We start from the raw sequence: 13,358 nt of genomic DNA, 5'->3' as shown, positions 1-13,358 counted from the left end.
GGCACAAGCTCTTTCTACTGCTCCGAGCACGCGTGAGCGTGCCCCAAACGCTCCTCTGGACGAAGGGTGCTACAGCACACTAGCTCACCCCAAAGATGGGGAGGAGAGCCAGAGACCCCAAGCTCCTCTCTCCTCGGTGCGCCGCAGGACAAAGTGCCAAGAAACACAGGGCTTTGGTTAAGGCTACGCATGCCTCTGGTCTGCACAGAAGCGGAAGAGTGGATCCGGGCAGAAAGCCTGAGAGCAGAGCCTTTGGCCAAGGTTTCACATTATAGCTAAGCCCACCCAGAGGTCAGCGGCTTCAAGGGTGGTGGTCCTCTTCCCCCTCCTCGCATTGGCGCCATCATTCATCTGACCTTCAAAGAGTCAAACCAAAATGCTCAAGCAGCAGAAAATTTTTTCCTGCTCAAGCTTGTTTTCTGCTGGTTTAGCGCCCCAAGTTGCTGTGCTCGCTGGTCGGAAGCTGAGAGAAGCGTAGGGAAGCGACGGGAACACGCGCTCAGGAGCAGACGGCAAGAAGCAAGCAGGTCTGCTCCAGCCGCAGCCAACACCTACACCTATTTAGCTACAACTGAACCAAACCCTCACTATATACAGCACCAGGCACACTGTCAGTCTGTAAAAGCAGCGTCAGTTCTTCACTCAAAAAGACTTCTGAGAAGACAGCAGCTTTGCAAAGTGACCTCTCTCGCTTCAGTCACATTGCGTACGCGTGTCCTCCTCGCTCTGCTGAGGACATCCACCAGGCAGAGGTGCGACACACGCAGGTGATTCAACACAACACACAGAAACATCCGGATGTGCCGGTCATTTTAAAACAACAGTTGTACCCTACACTGGTTTTATTTTTCCGGGGAAGCTTTCTGCTCTGTACGCCCTTCCCATTGCAATTTACACAGTGTTAGGCAGAAGCCACGTCCCACCCTAGCTGCAACCAGGCAAGTAGACACTGCTTCCAATACAGGCAGTTGGAGTGTTTTTCTTATTTTTTTTTCTTGGACCTATGAAAAATGCTAGTTGAAAACCTCTGCACTGTTTTAAACTGACAGGGCAATAAGTATAATATCTTCTACCTTCCCCTTGTGCTTGTGGTACAGAGTAAAAAAATAGAAAGGGGAAGGGGCGAAAAATCTTCCCACCTGACTGTAAATATTTATGTGCAGCAAGAACAAAGTAATTTCCATAAAGCTTTCAATAAGGGATAACTGCAGGCCAAATTTTACCCTTAGATACAGGCACATAATAGCTACAGTTACTCAGAGCTGCCCAAGTTTATGCCGAGGCCACATCAAGCCTACTACATTCCCGCACAGACAGACTGTGCGGTCAGAAACCGCGGCCAGACTAACAGCTCCTTCTCAAAAGTCAGGCGAGATTTGCTTCGAATCAGTGAAGAACTTTTGAAATGAGTCAAAACTGCAGGATTTGCTGCAATACTCGCTGCAAAAGAGGATGTGAGAACTGGCAAATAAGCAGTGTTTACTCACGGTGCCATCTAATTCTGGAAACTCGAGACGAGATCCCGCGTTCGAACACGACTCCGGAGGCTGGTGGAAAGAGCCTGGCCGCGGTACAAAGCCGCCCATGGGCCCAAACTGGCAGCATCTGTCCGAGCAGGGTCCCGCAGCTCGCAACCAAAGCAGGTGCGAGGAAAACCCTCCACCGGGTGCGCCTCAGGCCGAGGACACGGACCTCCGCAGGCAAAGCGTCACGGCGGGGAGCCAGGTTCCAAAATTCACGTGTTACTTCAGTTAACGACACAGATTTACACTGTGTGTAAGCCCAGCTGGCTAAAAAAAGGCCAACCAGATTTTTTTTTTCCCTTGATGAAAACTGTCCTTTACAGAGACTATTAATATCCTCCTTATTTCAGTTTAAGCTATACTTCTCTGTGTTCTCCCACTAACTTAACCTCCAAAATGAGATCTAACACATCTTTTCTCTGCATCTTTTGTCTTATTTTCTGTCTTCCCGCTAACGTCTCGTCACACCTATTGTTTTCCAGGGGAACCGCTACCTGGAGTGCGCAGTTTAGATTTGCTACAATATTAACATTTTTAAGTAGAAAATAAAAGGAGATACCTAGTTTATACTAAACAGCTCCTCTTTGATTCAGGTCTCCTGTAATTAGCTTTGTGTTGCACAAACTAATAATTTAAATAAAACACCCTGCTATAAACAGCCACCTCAAATAGCTGCAAAAACATTCCTCGCGATCAGACTCCAACAAAGGCAAACACCACTGGAGGGCCACTGCCAGGAGATTATGCTGAAACAAATGCTTTCTTATTTTTCCCTTTAAATTACAAAAGATTATCATTTTACTCAGCAATGCCCCTTATTAAATTGAAACTCTACATCAGAATTAAATATGTCCTATCTACTCAAAATGAAGTGTATTATTTATCACTAATATTTAATGACAAAAAGCTGATAACTTTCTCTGATTATACCACTGATTTCCTCTAGTCATGCATCATTGGTTCTGTTAGTCATTAGCATTATTACAGTGCATAAACTCTGGCTTATGCAGCAAGTTTGATAACAGAGCCAGAAGCCTGTATCTACTATTTTTCAGTTCCTTCAGATTTACCAGTTTACCTCTCTGAGTGTGCCTCAATCTAATGGCATCTATTATAATCCCTAAAAATCCTAGTTAATAAATTTCCATTTCTATACAACCTGCTTCTGCATGAAAAGAATTCCTGAGCAAATACAAAGCACTCACTAAAAAGCCAGTCTTCCACTTTAAACTGGCCAAGTACTCTTTTCCGGAAAGACCATATTCCAGCCAATCTGAAAAATAAGTAGAAAATACCTAGTCTTCTCTGACTCTTTAATGCTAGGAATATGCTAGATTGGCTTAAAATACTTTAGTTTAATTCACAAGTAATGTTCCATTCCAACTTCTATGAAATGATATTTCTGAGTGCTGCAGATACTGTTTTTATAGCAATGAAGGGAGAGGGGAAAAAAAAAGAACAAATGTACATGTTAAAAAATCTGCTAAAATACACCAAATGAGTTTCTCTCATTCTCAGTTAAACCCTATAACTGAAATGATGGATTAAAAAGATTTCCTGAGTAATACAGCCATTCTTTACACCACTGGCCCTCAAAAACTAAAATGGATTGCTCAGAGAATAACTTCAAAATACTTGCACAAACTGAAATCACATTGCATACTTTCAACATTCCTCTTGCAAAGCCTTTTTAGTATTAATTTATCACTGAAAAAATACATTTTCACTTTTTCAAAGGTACAATTCAGGAGCTTTAAAAAAAAAACCTAATATACATTACCTGAACAAGAACACACAAGCATATAATTTAAATCTAACAAAAGCAATTTACTACAAACTATTTTAGAGACCCCTTCTCCCAGCACTCACTTGAATTCAACAGCAACAGGATTGGGCCCCGACACAATTCTAAAAAAAACCACCAGAGATGTTATCACCTTATTATTGCAAAATGTACTGAGAAAAATCTCTCCTCTAAATCTGCTAAGGCAGATATAGGCTATGATGTTCTATACAAACATCTACAAACATCTAGATAGGTTTTTTTTATTATTATATAGGACCTGCATGAATATTCACAGATTTTATTTGCATGGGGATTTTTTTGTTTGTTTTTTTAAACTCAGTCCACCCAAGGAAGTTCCTGTGATTTCAGCAAAGGGTTTGGGGGCTTATGCCACATAAAACAAACAAAATCTGGCTGCCTCACATAGTATGCACTGAACTGCACCTATTTATGAATTTCACCCACGGTGAGCAGGGGAGGAAATAATCTACACTTCACTGATCAGCAGAGTTTGCGTGGTATCGTCCGAAGGAGCCCTGCTGGAGGAGCGGCGCACTTATGAAAGCAAAACGTATCAATACTAATGTAATTGCTGCTACTGTATTATGCCATTTGCTGGGCAGAATTCCTATCGCCCAGGGAAAATTTCAGTCTGGGATAAGTTTCAGAATCGCTCACTGCAACATTAGAAGTAGGGGCCATTCTGCAAGAAACGGTGGCCACCCGACAAGGAAATGCCAAATTCTGCATTCCCCGTCAAAGCAAAGAAAAAATACGGGAGAAAGGCAGCCAGGCCAGCGCGGGACGCAGGAGCGTCCAGCCAGGGCTCCTGAGCTCCCTCCTTCCAAAGCCAAACCGTGACAACCGTTCCCGTCGTCCTCCGATGCCCACCTGCCCGTGCGCCCTCCCCTAAACGTGCTCCTGACCTTTCCAAGCAATCCCCAAGGCCAAGAGCCTCGCCGACCATATCCTTCCCCGGACTTGACCATTCCCTGCCAGCTCCTGCTTCCAAATCCTCAGAAGGAGCCGATCTCCGAGAGCCGCCGGAGCTCCGAGCGCCCCAAGCAGCTCTCCACCACACACCGCACTGACACCGCTTTTAAGAGGATTTCTGCAACAGGAGAAAAGTAGGATTTACACCATTGATTTCAATGGAATTTTTTCTTCCCATCCCAAGCCTAACGTGTGGGAACTGGGTTGGATGAACTGAGCGAGTTGCCTGAGTGGCAAGCTAAAATTTGTCATAAGGTTCACAGTAGATAGAGTTCATGACTCACTGTCAGCTAGCTTACTATTACAACATAAAAGCTATTAAAAAAGAAAAAAGAGAGAGAGAGAGAGCGCGAGCGTGCACCAAGATGAACACTTCAAGGAGGTTTTAACTTCTTAATCCCAAATAGGCCACTCATGAAATAAGGTTTGCAAGGAACACAGCTGACAAAAGTCATAAAAGACAGCCTTGTAATTGAAACACTATTAGAATATCACATTTCAGTCGCAAGAAAACCGACTCTCCTACCCTGCCATTCCCAAACCTTCTTCGGGAGGCTGCTGCCACCCATCCCACCGTCGGGCTCTCTGGTCGCACGGAGAGCAGTGTAAACTTGGTATTCCTCTACTTCATTAATCAGGTGCTTTTAAAAACTGACATTGTTTCCTAAAGAAATATCAGTTAATTACTTAATCCTCCTTAATGGAATGATTAACACCCTTTCAGCAAACAAGGCAGTGATGATTTAACATTATACTGCACGTTTCATTACGGAACCGGCAAAATTAATACGGCTCCCCTCTCTTCGGCTGCAGCCGCTCATTTCTCTGCCGTCAGTGCCATTTTTCACCGCCGCAGAGCAGCCTCCGCCACCAGCAGCCCGGCCAAGGAAAAGGCTCAAGCGCAGCAGAACCGGCACCGCGGGGCCAGGGACGGCGCCGCAGAGGCGAGGCGCGAAGGTGCCCGCGGGGCGGGCCGACGGCGCCACGGAGGCGAAGGGGAAACGCGGGACGGGGCAGCGGCTCCGGCGGGCGGCGAGGGAAGGGCACTTTCCTCCGGGCACGGATAGATCTGGAGCGCTTAAGACCCCCTTTTGGGGGAGAATAAAGGGAAATTCAGCGCTACGTTATTCGCAACGATCCAACCCGCGCTTCCATGTTAATTACACGTGCAACCGCTTCGCCGGACTGGGACTCCTGCATCGATTTTTCCGATCAGATGTTTCGCTGCCGCTCTGAACACACGAGCAATCCCCCTCACCATTTTATCTCCCTTTATCACCATCTTTTTAATAGAGACATGACATTCTGCTTGCTGCTCTGCTCCCTCTATTTATCTCTCTCTTAACAACACTTTGGCATCGCCGGCTCCGCTATCTAAATCGGCAATAGTGCATGTCCAGCCGCGTAAAACCGGGAAGGGTTTCCCGAGATGCCTCGGGAAGCCCGACTGCTCTGCGCTCACATGCTTCATCTGCTAATTAACAACTAAGCGGCTGGGGTGAGGAGCTGGGGGAGCGATCCCAGGACGACCGCCGTAGGGAGCCCCTGGGAAGACGCCGGACCACGACCGGGAGCAGCGACGCGCCGCGGGAAACGCCTTCGCACGTACTCCGAAGTTTGGGGGGAGAAAGAAAAAATAATCAGACGGACTTTCTGTCTGAAAAATCAATTAGATCAGCAGTGGCAACAGACCCTGCAGCACAGTGCTCCGGGCCATTTCACCTGCAGGCAGAGCCGCAGAAGAAAGTGGACCTAAAGATTACACACCCGACACTGTCACGCTGCGAATACCGCAAAATGTTAGTCCTTTGCACAAGATGCCTGTGTTTTCAGCGTTTACACCTGAATTAACAGCAGTTCTGAACTAACTTATTGAGGAAATAGGCACTTCTAATAAAAACACAGCAGTGACAAGTATTGTGCAGAGAGACCGATTAACGGTAAACAATACACTTGAGGATCATCTGAATACAGCGTTTCATGTATTTGTATTACTTTCCGAGACCATTCCGACTGAATGGGAAACAGGGAGCGGAAAAAAAGCCTACAATTAGTTTTAGAAGAGCACTCCCTGAAACTCTAACGTATCAGATATATGTAAATATTTTATGATATGGGCACCATTTCAGTAGATCTGTCAAGATATTTACAGGGCTTGACAGTATTTCTGTCTTTAATTAAATTTGCACACACATACTTTAATGTAATTTAAATAGATTATTAGTTGTCAGAATATAGTATAAATTTTGTTTACGATTTAGTTACTTTAAGTACTTACATGGAGGAAACTCATTTAACCCCCTGACTGAGTAGCATTAAGTGTTGAGATGAGACTTCCAAAGAGCTTCTGCTGCCCTTTGCACTCTTGCAATAATCTTAAATTACTACAACTTAATTGCAATTTCAAGGCACTAAAACTGAGATGTTTTAAAAATGGCACAGGGAAGGACAACAAGAGAAGAAAAATTATTTAGTCCTCCTCAGGTACCAGATGCTTTGTAGAGAGAGAAACCAATTTTGCCCTGGCTCTTCTGTTTTCTCCCGTTCAATAGGATACTCCCGTCGCTTTCAGGACGGAACCGAACAAAAAGTTATCGAGATTATTCTGGACTCCTGCCACACACAAACAGCCCTTATACCCAAGCCTGTTCACTTGCATGCATGGAAGAGACCGGTGCCAGGCGAGAAAGACAAAACCCTCGAGCACATTTGCAGAGAAGGCTGCATGCAAATAGAGCCAGCAGTTTCTGTAACTTGGTAGGTCCAAGGCGTAAGTGCGAGAAAAGGACACATGTTAAAGAAATCCCAGTCAACAAATAACCCGAGCTCCGAAAAACGGAACAGCTCATTCAATCTTCAGCACAGAAATCTTTTCTTTTTCTTTTAATTAGAACGCTACAGAGTTCCCACAATTAAGTTTTTCCCTAATAGCTGCATGAGTTATTCCATCCTGGCTTTCCCCACGTAGGACACCAGCTCCCCTCGTAACCCACTGCAGCTGCAATCACTAACGCAGCGATGGCTGCGGGAATCAAACGACACGGCAGGTTGCGAGAGCAGGAGGCTGTGAGCAGCGCTGCTCTCAGTGCAAAGGAAAGCAATTCCAGCAAACACCAAATCTTGCAACTCCCTATTGCAACAAGACATTTTATAAGGATTCGGCCAAGAGAGAAACAACAGGAATCACAATTTAAATGCCACTGTGCCTTCAGCATAGCTAAGCACTTACGCGTGTCCTCAAACGCATGAAGCCAAGGACTCCAAGCCCGGCCACGCGTTTCTAAGCGCACGAGCAAAGTTTTGCTGCCAGGACCTCTAGGAACGGCTGCAAACGTGTTGCTGGTCTCTAGTGCCGACCGCTTATAAACCCCACTCAGCACACGCTTTTCGGCTCCTATTGCACATCGTACCTCTGCTAAACCGCTCGCTGGGTGTGAAAACATGCTGGTGTAAGTGGAGAGAAAGAAAAAAGAAAAAAAAAAGGGGGTGAGAAAGTTTCAGTTATCCCGCATCATCCCCCCCGGGACCGTTCCTTCGGCTCTGCCCGCTCCCCGGCGGCGAGGAGTAATTACCACGCGCCGCTCAACGCCGGCGCCGCGGCAGCGAGCGGCGCGCCGGTGCCCCCGAGCCGGCCGCCCCCGGCCCCGGGGCCGCGCGGGGGGCACGCCGGGCCCGGCCCCGACGGAAGCGCTTCCTCCGCAAAGAGAGCCCAGCTACCTGCGGGGGGAATCCGCGCCGCAGCTTCTCCCACCCGGCCTCGGCTGCTTGAAAAAAATATATATATACACATATATATACATATATATATATTTCAGCCCAGTGCCTTGAAGCTGCAATTAAATCGTAGTAATTTAAGATTATCGCGAGAGCAAAGGGCAGTGGCAGCTCTTCAGCAGACTCCTCTCACCACTTAATGCTACTCAGTCTTGGGGTTAAATGAGCTTCTTTAGTATAAGTACCTTAAAGCAAGTGAATCGTAAACAAAATTTATACTATTTTCTGACAGCATATAATCTATTTAAATTTATTAAAGCTTCTCTGAGAAAATTTAAGATGACAGAAGTATCATTATGCCCTATAAATAACCGGACAGCTTTACAGAAATAACTGTATTTTACATACCTATTCTACATATGTGTGTGCATATGTTATTTCATTTGATATACAAATACATGCTCAAAAGGCATTTCACAAAAGGAATTACACTATCCGGTTCAATTTCTCAACATAAATGACCATAAGCAGTAAGAACATTAAATGCTAAGCTACATTCCCCTAAATTTAGCTTTTTACTACCACCCTTTTCCCTAATTTTTACAATACCATAAAACAAGAATAATTCCGGAGCCAAAATGTTTACAGTATTTCATACCAAAGATGATAATGCAAATTTAAGATCTTAAAAAGAAAGGTGAACCTCTCCAATAGAAAAGCATATTGCAGCCTATGCTGGGCAATAAAGTCCAACGCATAAATCTTTGCTCAACTTTCCTGTTCCTTCTCTTACCGGTATAAAAACTGGCTGAGTTACTATTACCAGCAGAACAGATTTAAACAGAAAATGTTTATAGTTGTTAAAAAACATTACCCATTACCCAAAATGGCTTAATAGCATACATGTGCATGTTTAACACACATACTTTTTATTGTCTAATTAAAGTATATGCCATAAAAAAACCTACAGGCTTTATAATAAGTTATGCAATATGGTTATGAAACCTTACCTTATAAAAAGTATAAAGTACTTATTGTGTGATCTGCACTGCTAATTAAAGAAATACTTATGTGAAAACGTTTGGGATTTTTTAGGTCTTCAGTACATGTGCATTTGGTCTGCCTCCTGCTTAATATACATTAGGGTAACATCTATTAAAAAAAATCTGAGGAAAAAGGCTATTTCCATTGTTTCAGAACGTTTTAAATAAATGAAACAAGTGGCAGATATGTAGAGTTTGCAATCAAGTGTTTGAACACAAATATCAAAGTATCAAGCAACAAAAATAACCTAACTTGCACCAGTTTAGTTTGATTAATACTAGCATCTGATATGTTTATTAAAGCATAAACCTAGTACCAGTTAATATCCCTTTAGTACCATTTCTACCAAAAAAAGCTACACAGTAATTGCATCTAATTTAGCCATGAAGTCAAGTTACACATAGTTTTACAAAAATCTTGGTATATGAAAAAGAAGGTACCATCCTGACTGGTTGGTAATATGTTTTGGGGAAAAAAATATATATGTTAGAAGTTTTGTAAACTCTAGGAACTCAGTCATATAAAATACAATACTTTACCACAACTAAACTCTTGTATTATACATCATTACAGCACTTACACACAGAGGGAGGAAAAAAAAATGTTTCCTTACAATTTAGAGATCCAGAAATAAAAAGCTGAATTCCACAGAACTTTTACACCACTCTTCTCATTATATTAGTGAAATGCCTTCTCCTCTGCAGTTCTAGACAGCACAAATAAAATCAATCCTAAGTCACTCTGAAAGCATATACACCGCACTCTGAATCACTATCACTCAAAAAAAAAAAAAAAAAACAAAAAAAAAAAAAACAACCAACCCATGCAAAACAACTAACTTTGCAGTCAAAAACCTTAAGCAACAGAAAACCTTGTTGGAAATAGTAGTTATTTTTCTCAGAGTTATCCTTTGGTTTCACAACAAAGCTCAGCATTTGTAATGGTCCATTTCTGCATAAGTGAACATATAGCCTTGCTGCCTGATCGAATAGTCCAGAGCTTTCAGTGAGGCAGCTCCTGACAACAGCCCAGCAGCAGCTTTGTTTGATCTCTCCTGCCTTCCTTAATCTGGGTTGTCAAGGTTCACTTGTTGGAGGCTGTTTACTTTACTTTTTCAAAAAAAAAAAAAAAAGTGATTTTTTTTTCTGTCTCTCATACAATGACTAATCCAAAGACTAAGGGGGAAGAATGCTGCCAATGCAAGATGTTAAAGCTACAATACCTTTTTGCAATGAGATTTTAGCCGACACCTTTTGAATGGTAACTACTGGAGAGCTTCCTCCCCCAGTTCCCTGGTCCATTCACTACAACTGTGAGATAGTTTAAATAAAACGTGCAGAGGAAAAGATTCCGAGGAGAGAAATTGAAACCAGTAGTCCTGATTTCCCCTTCTCCCAAACCCTGCTGCGAAGACGCACAGTACCTCCTTGCATACGCTTACGTCTCTGGCTGCTCGAATTATTTCAAAGCCCCTCAAATTAGAAAAATTAAAAAGCAGGAGCATTTCAGCAGTAATAGAAACTCTAAAATAACGTCTACTGAAACGCCCCTTCTTCCCTTCACCAAAATTAAAGCAAACCATGGATTAACAGCACAAAAAGCAAGTTTCGACAATGTACTTGAAAGTTTGTCTAATTAAGAGACTGACATTAGTGACAGTAACATTTTCTTAAAACAGGTAAAATCCAAGTTCAGAAAAACTATATGGAAAGGAAACACAGTTCAGAGAAAATATTTTTTAATATTTCTAGCCATTCAGTCCTCCAGAAATCAGAAGGCTACACTGTGTAGACAACACGCTACGCACAGCACATATACATTACTCATTCAAAGAACAGTTACTAAAAATGAAACCTTAAACTTCTGAGCACAGAAGTTGGGCTCCTCTAGCGCAGCGGCGTTGCGAGCGCTCGCAGCAGCGCGCACCCCGGCCGGTACGTTACGTCTGAGTAACTGTTGCTGACAGCCTCTTGGTAAAACCGGGGGGGGAACGAAGAAAGAAGGGGGGGGGGGAGTAGTAATCTCACTCGCTTTAGTTCACTCGGAGCAAAAACCACGCAGTTAAACGCACCAGCGCGGAGGCGCGGAGCGACGCGGCGCTGAAGGCAGCGCGCTCCGCGGCCCGCCCGCCCGGCACCGCGAGCCGCGCCGAACGCCTCCCGGCGGGGCGGGGGCCGCGCCGCGCCGCGCCTGCGGGCTCGTATTCTTTTTTATAAAAAAAAAAAAAAAAAAAAAAAAAAAAAAGGGGGGGGGGGACAGCAGGAAAAAAAACGCGGGGCGGGGGGGGGGGGGGGGGGAGGCGAGCAGCGCGGACACTCCGCTCGGACGCCTCCCGCAGCGCGCACCCTCGCGGCGCCCCGGCGCTGCGCTGCGCGGCAGGTGCGCGGGGCGCCGCGGCCCGGCTCTACTTACCGGGCACCGGCGGCCGCCCCCGGCGCTGCGGCGCGCAGCGAGCCGCGGCTCCGCGCGGCGGGCTCCGCTCCGCGGCTCTGCGCGGACAGGACGGGGGGTGGGGTGGGGGGGTGCCGGCGGCCCGGCGGGATGCGCGGTCCCCACCAAGTTGCGCCGGGGCTGGGCTGGGGCGGCGCAGATGTTTATTCAGACACTTCGTCTCCAGGGAAGGGGAAAAAAAAAGGAAAAAAAAAAAAAGAAACAAGAAGAGGGAAAAAAAAAGCGGGAGGGGGAGGCGAGGGAAGGATGCGCGGGGCTCCGCGCGCGCGGAAGCGGCAGCGCGGGCGCGGAGCCGCAACAGGTGGCAGCGGGGAGGCACGGCGGGCGGGGGAGGGGGGGGCACGGCCCCGCCGCAACTTCTTGCGCCGAGTGGCGAAGTTGAGGGCGTGCACGTCCCCTGCGCGGCGGCGCAAGGCGGAAAACACGAAGGGAGCGCGGAGCCCCGGGGCGGGGGGGGGGGGGGAGCAACACACAGGGCAGGAGACGCCTCACCCCCTACGCACTCACCCCGCGGAGGGTGCGCGCAAGGCGGCAGTGGGGAAGGGAGGGGGGAAGTTGGCAAAGTGGGCGGGGAAGGGGGGGTCCCGCGGGGAGGGGGGACTCCGCGCCCGCGCAGCGCCCCCCCACCCCACCCCCCCAGCCGGTTCCCCGCGCAAGCGGCGCGGTTGGTGTTGGGGGGGGGGGAGGGCGCGGGCGGGCACGTGGGGCCGGGAAGGAAGGAACGAGCGGGGCCGCGCAAGGGGGAAAAGTGCAACAGCCCGGGAGGAGCCGGGAAAGTGGAGAGGAGACGCCGGACTCACCCGCTGGACCCGGCCTGCGGCTGCCGAGCACGGGCGGCCCCGGCGCGGGCGGCGGCGAGCGGGGCGGCCTCTCCGTCCCGCGCCCTCCGGCCCTCCTCCTCCTCTCCTCCTCCCTCTCCCTACTCCTCCTCCTCCTCCTCTCCTCCTCCTCCCGGCCGGCCTCCCGGCACGCCGAGCCCGGGCGGCGCGCTCCGCCACACAATAAATAACAATAGAGCGCTCCGCGCGCCGCCGCCGCCCGGGGAGCGCGCGCGCCCGCCCCGCGCGCCGCCCCGCGCCCCCGCGCGCCGCCGCGCCCGCGGCCCGGGGGCGCCCGCCCGCCCGCGGAGGGACATGTTGTTATTTTTTGCTGTTGTCAGTCTCTGACGTCACATCCACCTGCTGGGTAAACAAGGCTCGGTGCAAAGGGGAAAAAAATCAAAAAAAAAATCAAGAAAAAAAAGAGGGGGGGCGGCCGCGCGGCGCGCAGCGGCGCGTAGCAGGGCGCCCCCCGGCCGCCCGCAACTTTCCTGCGGCGCCGCCTGGCCCGCGGGAGCTGCGCGGACGCCTGCGCGGCGCGCGCGCGGCCCCGCGCGAAGTTGCGGAGCGGCGGAGCTGCGCGGCGGCGGCGGGAGTTGGGCGCTGCGCGGGCGCGGAGGCGCAGCGCGCCCGGCGGCGGGAGCCAAGCCGCGCTGCTCTAAAACTTGGGCACAACTTAAGTTAGCGCCAGCGGCAGGTCGGCGCGCGGAGGCGGCTGCGCGGGGCCGGGGCCGGGGCGCGGGCGGGGCGCCCCCGGAGCAGGCAGCGCAGCGGGGCGCGCAGCCGCGCGCCGAAACGGCCCCTCCGCGGGCGCGGGCTCCGGCCCGCCCGCGGGCTCCCGGCGCTTGCTGCTGCCCGCGAAGCAGCGGTGTCGGGGCGGCGGGAGCAGCGCGGCTCCGGCCGCTCCTCGCCGCGCATCTCCGCGGCCGCCGCCGCGCAGCCTCGCTCCGCGCCGCCGGCGCGCTGCGGCCGGGCAGAGCCGCGGCCGCGGGGACGCGGCGCCACCTCCCGGCGGCCGGGCTCCGCGGG

At 49.0% G+C, this 13,358-nt stretch overlaps 1 protein-coding gene across 7 annotated transcripts in view; it reads right to left on the bottom strand.

The window, feature by feature from the left end:
• Window positions 1–12,390, bottom strand: part of FOXP1 (forkhead box P1) — a 370,707-nt gene extending 358,317 nt beyond the window's left edge. For all 7 annotated transcript variants that reach the window (XM_062585701.1, XM_062585713.1, XM_062585712.1 and 4 more), the window contains exon 1: window positions 12,312–12,390. The gene's annotated coding sequence lies outside the window, so the exon portion shown is untranslated. The remainder of the gene's footprint in view (window positions 1–12,311) is intronic.
• Between the last annotated feature and the right edge of the window lie 968 nt (window positions 12,391–13,358).

This window comes from Rhea pennata, chromosome 12 (assembly GCF_028389875.1).
Source record: "Rhea pennata isolate bPtePen1 chromosome 12, bPtePen1.pri, whole genome shotgun sequence".
Lineage (NCBI taxonomy): Eukaryota > Metazoa > Chordata > Aves > Rheiformes > Rheidae > Rhea > Rhea pennata.
Note: the sequence above shows the minus strand (reverse complement) of the source record. Positions and strands in the feature narration are given on the sequence as shown.